Genomic DNA, 8,632 nt, shown 5'->3' on the forward strand with positions numbered 1-8,632 from the left:
TTATCTGGCAATGCCTAAAGTTATGGTACACGTTAGGCTGATACGAGGTGATGGGGGGATTGCTTTTATACTGGTAGAGTTGCTCCGTTCGCTTTTGGTTAAATTTCTTTGAAATTTTTATGGTTTTGAGAAAACTACAGGAAATTTCCAAACTACCGACGGCGACCTCATGGGATTGCACCAAAGCACAGTTTGCAGAGCAGTTCACAGGATTTCAAAGTGTATTGCTAAAAGAAAATCTAATTTTATGAAGTTTCCTACCAACTTGGCGGAAGTCAAGCAAGCTTTTTTTGCTATTGCTGGGTTTCCTTTAGTTGTGGGTGCAATCGATTGCACGCACATACCCATAAAGTCACCAGGTGGAGACACCGCCGAAGTTTTCAGAAACCGCAAAGGTTACTTTTCTGTAAATGTGCAGGCAATCTGCACAGCAGATCGCATTTTTACGAATGTTGTTGCGCGATGGCCTGGGTCAACTCAGGACTCCAGAATTTTTGAAAACAGCGTCATACGGGACAGACTCGAAACCAATGAAATAAACGGTCTCTTGTTAGGAGACAGTGGGTATGCATGTAAGCATTACATAATGACGCCAGTGCTGAACCCAGCTAACGATAGGGAACGAAGATACAACAGGAGTCACATTAACACACGTGTTCGAATCGAACAGTCATTTGGTGTCCTGAAGCAACGCTTCAGGTGTCTTCGCGTTCCACTGCGGACACATTTCAGTAACTCCTTTGTTAATAATAATAGCAGTATTCTGTCTGCACAATTATGCAATTAAACGTGGACAACCACTTCCAGAAGATGTTGTTGAACAAGATGACCACAATCAAGGACCAGAAGTAGATGATGCTGCTCCTTTATCTTCCTCAGCAACAAGCTTACAAGGACGTGCGGTTCGCTTGCAGTTAATAAACCAATACTTCCAATAAACCAATACTTTCAGTTAATAGACCCTTTGGCAAGAGTTTATGCGACTATGCATGCTTGAAAAAACTCAGATTCATGGTAATAAAAAACTGGTATCAGGGAATTGAAGTGGTTTATTATCATCGTTACCTTTAGAAGTTACAATGATGGTTCAGCAAAGTTGACCACATTTAATAATGAGGCATGTAAATTCACTGCAGGGGGTAACTACAATTTGCAAAAATGCACAAGTTTTGTAGACTTCAGTTATGTAAATACAAGAGGAAAATACTTCACCGCAGTAAATTTTAGCGCGCTAATCAAATTGGGGGGGGGGGGGCTCGAAAGCGCGTAAATCAAAGTGGGGGGGGGGCCTGAGCAACTGCCCAATTTGCCCATTCTTATATCCACCACTGCAAACGGCTGTCGCTCCCAGTGACCAGTATGTAATTTGCAGTACTATGTCAAAACTGGATCGCTTTATACATTATTTTTAATTCTTGTTATTAGAAAGGGTTATTACAGCATACAAATGACCAGAATTAGAAGTTTCGTATGCGCAGGTGCTGCTTTGCAAGTCTAGTGTCGGTGATGTATCAGCGACGACGTAAGAAATTCTTACGCAATGCGTCACGTACGTAGACTTAAGTCATTGACTGAAAACTTAAACAGAACTTAACTAAGAAGAGATCTTTCTGCAACAGGAAATCGACCAGGACTTAAACAATGCTTAGCTAAGTTCTTCTTAGCGTTAAGCAGTTCTTTAGTTAAGTTTAGTTTCTACATTCAACCCTAAAAGAGCTATATAATTCAATTTTTATGGACAAAAGATATAAAAGTCAGCTCAGTTGTAGCCTAAGCAATAGCAGTACCTGTCACCTGACGAATTGAAAACTTAGCAAAATAAAAGCACTCCTAAACGCTGCCATGATCGTGAAAAAATATTGATGTCGAACTCTTTCCAATGTCAGCTTACCAGCTCAAAAGCCTGCCACAAAATAGGTCAACGTAATCTTTGGCAGACTTATAAACTGTCTCAATATCTGGTTTGCGCTACTTCCTCCAATTGTAAGCAGTTATATTTTCAGCATCAGCCCACCAGCTATACGCCTACTGGCTTAGGTCTAAATCAGACCATTTTTAGTTTATAGAAAAAGCATATTACACATTCTTCTTCTGTTTTTTTCATGTAATGCAGCCTAAGATTAAAAATTTAATCTGCTTGAAAAATAAAAATTCACTGAGATTGTTCATTTGCAAGACTCTTGTTAAGTTGATTCCAGAAAAATTTGAATACCGTACTTTACAACTGGATTTTTTGAAATGTGATTTAAAATAACTTCTCAAACGAAATATTCCAAAATAAATGCACTTCTACAGAAAACCTTGAATACGATCAATGAATAACTTAAGCAAGTCACCAAATATCAGCACAGATTGGCCCCTTAATCCCAGTAACACGCTTCAAAGCATTTAATCTAAGCAATTGCAAACCTTTTCCTTGCGACAACTTTTAAGCAGCTTACACCGTGCTACACGAAGTAGCAGATTTTTTGAAATCATGACTGTTCTCTACAAACCTCAGGCACACTAAACACAAGATGTTAAGTCAAGTCTAAGTCCACTTTCTCAAACTTTCGTGCTTTAAAGACAGATAAGGTATTCTTCGCTTACCTTGGCTTCACTTTAAAACATGCGAGATGCACATGACTGACGAATTTAGTAGCCTAACTAACCTAATGGAAATCTGAATACTAATGAAATATCACCAGTCGGTTTGTTCATCTCCTACCCGTCACCTGTCCCAGCGGCCAGAAACTATTGAGACAAGCGTGAGTGCGTATTATTGATCCACTATCATTTCACGCACCGCAACAATGAGCATCCTAAGAGCAAATATTGGATATTATTTTTTGACAAAAAATATCGATATGTCAAAAACTGGAACCATTTCAAAGAAAATGATGCTGATTTCGGACTTAGGGCTAAAAATTTACCTAAAGGCAGTTAAAATTTCTTTGGCACTCGAAAACTTTTTGTTGTTGGCCATTGTAATTGTTCTAAAATTGTTGAACGAAGCAGAACATTGGCACAGCCTAGGCATAATGAACCAACACTTCCTGCAACTTTAAACTGATATAGTTTTACAATATTTACAGTGCTCATCCGCTTCCCAATCAGAGGTAACTTTTTTGCATTGATTTAACATCTACAGACGTTACGGTGCCAGACTGCGATGTGGCAGAAATAGTTTGGTTTTGAATCTTTATTCTCGGACTGACAAAGCCTTGATAGGTTATTCCTGGTAGTTTCGCATACTTGTAGAGGCTTTTGACGCAGGGCCGGTTAGCGAGATTGACAGAGTGAAGTTTCCGATTGTTGAAGTGTTGTTGCCGGGAAATTATTCCAACCATTAGGTGCCGCTGAATGGAGAGCAGTCCTGAGAATGCGTTGCCCAAGCACACACCCCAAGCGTCGAACCAGCGCCGCTTGATCTTGAAGTTTCATCGTACATGAAGTCGCGAGCTAACCGACTGAGCTATCGGGGAGGACGATAGACTATAGTTACCGGAGCTGTTCAAAACAAAAGATACTTTAAATTTTGTTTTAACGTAATATTCTATACTTTTTCTTCGTTCTGTTTTTTATTGCAAATAAAGTTTCACTTTATAAAACCTTTCATGGGAACGAAATTGTGTTTCTAAAATTATGCTATGAACTATTTTCACTGCAGGAATAGCGGCATTCTTAGCAGAACCAAAAGTTTATCATTCTATGATCAAGAAAACTGTTTCGACTTCCTGTCATTCCCTAATGCAATTCATTTATAACAACTTGCAGTAAATAATGCTAAGGTAAAGCGCTTATTTTGTCATTGTCCGCTAGTCAGTGATTCCCTACTTCTTTGTAGTAATAGGCTCTTTTCAAAAATTACCAAGCTTGCAAAATCTTATTCTTGTGAAAAAAATCACTTTGAGTAAACATTTTTCAAAATTACTGATACTGTAGTAGTCAATCGTTTTAAGCAGACAGTTTTGCTTGGGTGAGGTTGTAGGCTTAACTATCAGAAGGTTTAACTCCAGAATTGCGCAACGTAGCTTTAAAGTGCCTAAAATCTTCATTTTACTGCCTGTCCTTGGTCTTGACAGCACCTGCAGTAGAAAATGTAGCAAAGATACGTGGATCCAAACACTGTTAGTAGCCTATTTGAATATCCTGAGTTGAGAGTGAAGTGATCGTGTAAATATATATATATATATTTTTTGGCAACTTAGCTTAAATCTTCAAATCTTAGCCTGTCCCTCGTCTTAACAGTAACTGCAGTAGAAAATTAACCTTTACATAGACATGAGGATCAGATCACTGTTAGTATTTTTAGTTAGTTAGTTACTATGTTAGTAAATTAATATCCTGAGAGTGAGACAAGTGAGTAAATAGAATGATAATCTCCAGTTTTAGTTCTTTCAAGCTTTACTTAGCAGTATTGTTAAACTTCAAGACAAAAACTCCTTTAGTGGTTCTTCAAAAATATTTTTGATGGATTTCCTGGTTTAGAAAGCTGGAGCTCTTTGCAGTCGTCTTTTCAATTGTCTGTGTAAGGACATAGAATCTGATCGTAATAGTTTGATGGTTGTCCAACGAAAAATGCTAATTGAAACTTTGATATTCGAGCTGTATTTCTGGAAGAGTCAAATTGAAGAAGGAAGTCCAGTGAGCTTCAGTAACTTGGATGCTACACTTGCAGATGATAAGTTTGAGCGTACAAATCATGCAACAATTACCTAAATGTTTTGAAAGCAAAAATTATGAAACAGTTTTCAGATATAGAAGAAAACCTGGAAGTCCAATTTGTCTTGGAGTTCAACCCAACTGCCAAGTAAAATAAGGCTTCGATTGTTGAAGTGTTGTTGCCTGGAAATTATTCCATTCACTAGGTGCCGCTGAATGGAAAGCAGTCCTGAAATGCGTTGCTCAAGCGCACACCCCGAGAGTCGAACCAGCGCCGCGTGATCACTTGACAAAAGCTGCTGCTGCTACTTTGAACAAACCATACATTATTGAACGTTGCTTTAGCTGTATTTTAATCTATGTATGCAAGTAACATCATTTACTATTACTGCAGTGTCAGCAGGGTAGAAATTTATGTCCATGTAAATTCGCATTGTAAGTAATTGTCGAGCTATAGTAGGCTCCCGTCGACTAACTCGTTGAAGCATTTTTGAATGCACCTGCTTCATGCAAATATCTGATGATCAAGAGATTTGTGCAGTCAATCAGCGGCAATTTATAGTAGCCGAGGTGACTGCAACAGAAAAGCAAACGTTGTTTTCCAAACAAATTTTAATTTTGAGCTTCTGCTGCAACATTCAAATCACCAGAGTTTCGCAGTATGCTACACAGTTTGAAAGCTCTGGTCTACGATTAACAGTAGACAAACTGCATTGCGCAAAACCAGGGCTTTGAAGCCGGAGCCCCGGAGCTGTGCATTTTCAACGGAGCTAGAGCCGGAGCTCTTCGTGAAATTCAATTGGAGCTGGAGCCAGTTGTTTGAAAAATAGCTCCAGCTCCGATGTATTTTATAAAGTGCTACTTTTTTTTTGTGCTACTACTATCTACTACTACTGTCTACATCTACTACTACTACATCTATCTACTACTACATCTACCTACTACTACTACTGTCTCAAAGTGCTACTACTATTGGCGGAATTCACATAATTTAACTTTAACCTTTCACAAAATTAAGAAATTATTTACGTAATCAGACGTCGAATTAAGGAATATGTTTTCAAACTCGGTTCCGCATGACATTTTGATGAAAGTACATTAAATTTCATAAACTTGTGCCACTTTTTAGCAACAGTTGACTGTAGACAATTTTAAGATTTAGAGATTAAATTGATATGTCGTCATTATTTTAATGAAAGCACTTTTCGGAGCCTGGAGCAGTAGTATCAATAAGCTCCGGAGCAGGAGCTAATTTATGATAAAAGAGAGCTCTGTAGCCGGAGCAACTTAACATTTATGCCTGCTCCAAAGCCCTGCGCTACTAACACGCGTTGTTGATTCAGCAAAACTGTCGTAATAATAATGTTATGGCTTTATTTATTGTCGCTCTACAACAGCTAAAGTCTGTTAGCAATAGGGCTTATTTTAAATTTTATATTAGGTTTACAATGTCATCACATTACAGTATTACAGTACCTTGAATCTTTATCCTCGGATTGACAAAGCCTTGATAGGGCATTCCTGGTAGTTTCGCATACTTGTAGAGGCTTAACAGGCTTTTGACCGAGATTGGCAGAGTGAAGTTTCCGTTTGTTGAAGTGTTGTTGCCGGGGAATTATTCATCCATTAAGTGCCGCTGAATGGAGAGCAGTCCTTGGAATGCGTTGCTCAAGCGCACACCCCGAGAGTCGAACCAGCGCCGCTTGATCTTGAAGCTTCTTCGATCACGAAGTTACGCGCTAACCAACTGAGCCATCGGAGCGGACGTTTTCTTACTGCGTTATAAGCAAGAAAGAACACAATCGGCACGGTTTTTAATGTCTTCGGTTTGACCCGGAATCGATCTCAGATCTAGCAGAGCCAAATGCAAAACCACTCGGCCACTGAGCTGGTATCAAACTATCGTGCTGCTCCCTGCCTTTGCAAAGCACCTAGGAGTTGCAATGAAATCTGTCATTTTTACATTGATTTAACGTCTTCATATAGTAAATTAATAAAAAGAGCGGGATTTTGCTAGCTGGACAGCCCTTTACATGAAATAAATTAAGTTATTTGGAGTCGAGTCATACGTGCATGATACACGTGTCAAGCTGACTGGACAACAGAATCAAAGTCCCAACTAATCAGAAAATGTTTAAGTGACTATCGTCCACTTATGACCCTTCTAGCATTCAGCCAGAGAGAATCCTACTTCAAACTTTGTTTGGTAATTGCAGGAGAAGAGTTATGATTTGGTTGGGAATCGAACACACGTCATTAAAACGACTATGGTACCGGTATCACTGCTTTTACCCTCTACGCCAGTGGTTCTCAACCTTTTTTCTTTCGTGGCCCATTTTCATTGCACAAAAATGCTTGTGGCTCATTAACTATTTATGCAAGAAAAAAACTGCAAAATAGGTTTAAAAACAGCAGAATATATTTCACAACAGATTATATTTATTCAACCGTGCATCAATGAGATGCGTGCTCCTGAACATTACTGACCAAATTATTTAGATAAGTTTACATTTCATCTACATTCCTTCCCAATTCCTTCCAACACGATTATTCCTCCCTTCAAGTTAAAAATTTCTCCTTATGGAGCCAAGTGGCTCCCTATAAAAACCGCACTGTTGCAGTTGCTTAAAATCAACGTCTGTGTATTATGCAACAGACGATATTGATTACATCACGCCACCAAGGTTATTATTTCAATAATTAGAATGAAAATTACCATTTTGCAGCAAATTACAGCAGCACCATTCCTTGTTGGTACAGTCAAAACAACTAAAGACACAAGTGTAAAATTAACTATAGTAACACAAATAAAACTAAAATTTTAACTAACTCTGGCAAATTTTTAAGCAGGTCTGTGGCCCACTTCAAATTTTTTCCATGGCCCACCGGTTGAGAACCGCTGCCCTACGCCAAGTTGTGGACGACGAAAGGCTCACTTAATTTACTTTATATCAGAAAGGTTTTCTGATTTCCTTGCAACTTCTGATTGGTTCAATGATTGATTTGTCTTACAGAAGTTTTTGATGTTCAAGTGCCCAGCCCGGCGCTACTAACACACGTTGTCCACGCAGCAAAACTATCATCGTGCTCCCTGTCTTTGCAAAGCACCCAGCAGCTAACAAAATGTGTCATTTTTACATTGATTTAGCGTCCATATAGTGAATAAATAAAAAAGCGGGATTTTGCTAGCTGGGCAGCCTTTGTCACGTGATTGAAATTAAGTTATTTAGAGTCGGTCATACGTGCAATTGTGCATGATACATGTGTCAAGCTGATTAGACAACAGACTCAGTCAGAGTGGTAAGCTACGTCTGACTGAGGTACGTGCTTCCGTCTGAAAAAATTAGATAGACTTTGGGTTGAATGCCTTCGATGCAGGCCACACAGCATTTGCTAAAAAAAAATATAGATTTAAAATAAATTTCCGGGTTTAAGCCGAATAAACCGCAAGGCCTGCTTACCGTAGATCCGATGAAGCAGCAAGTTCTCATAGACTTTGATGTATCATTAAATTGTTGTCCACGGTTTTGGTTCAGTCCAATTGGTCACTTATACGCGATCCATTCAATTAAATAGGTTTTTGACAACCGAAAATTGGCTACATTGCAAGAGTACAAAGACTCTACGCTGGGCACCGGTTGTAGCCTCCATATCACGTGAAGTTTTGATAATTTCATCTCCAAGCCAACGCCAGGAGATGAAATTGTCACAATTTTCGGTTCCAAGGTGCGTGGCTTAATTTCGCATTATTTTGTCATTGATCAAAGACGATTCCTTCGCTACATTACCACAAGAAAGCCTAACATTCATTGAGAAAAAATATAAATAGGCTGCTGTGTTGTGTCAAAGAAAAGTAGATGGTGGATACAAAAGAAGGGGGGTAATAAATTACAATCATCAAACTCAATGAGGGAAACTCTCAAAAGATGGAGGCCACAGATCTAAACTAACTGAACCACTGTTTCCTGATTGTGCACCAAACGGAAAG

This window comes from Aplidium turbinatum, chromosome 4, assembly GCF_918807975.1.
Source record: "Aplidium turbinatum chromosome 4, kaAplTurb1.1, whole genome shotgun sequence".
NCBI classification, from domain to species: Eukaryota; Metazoa; Chordata; class Ascidiacea; order Aplousobranchia; family Polyclinidae; genus Aplidium; species Aplidium turbinatum.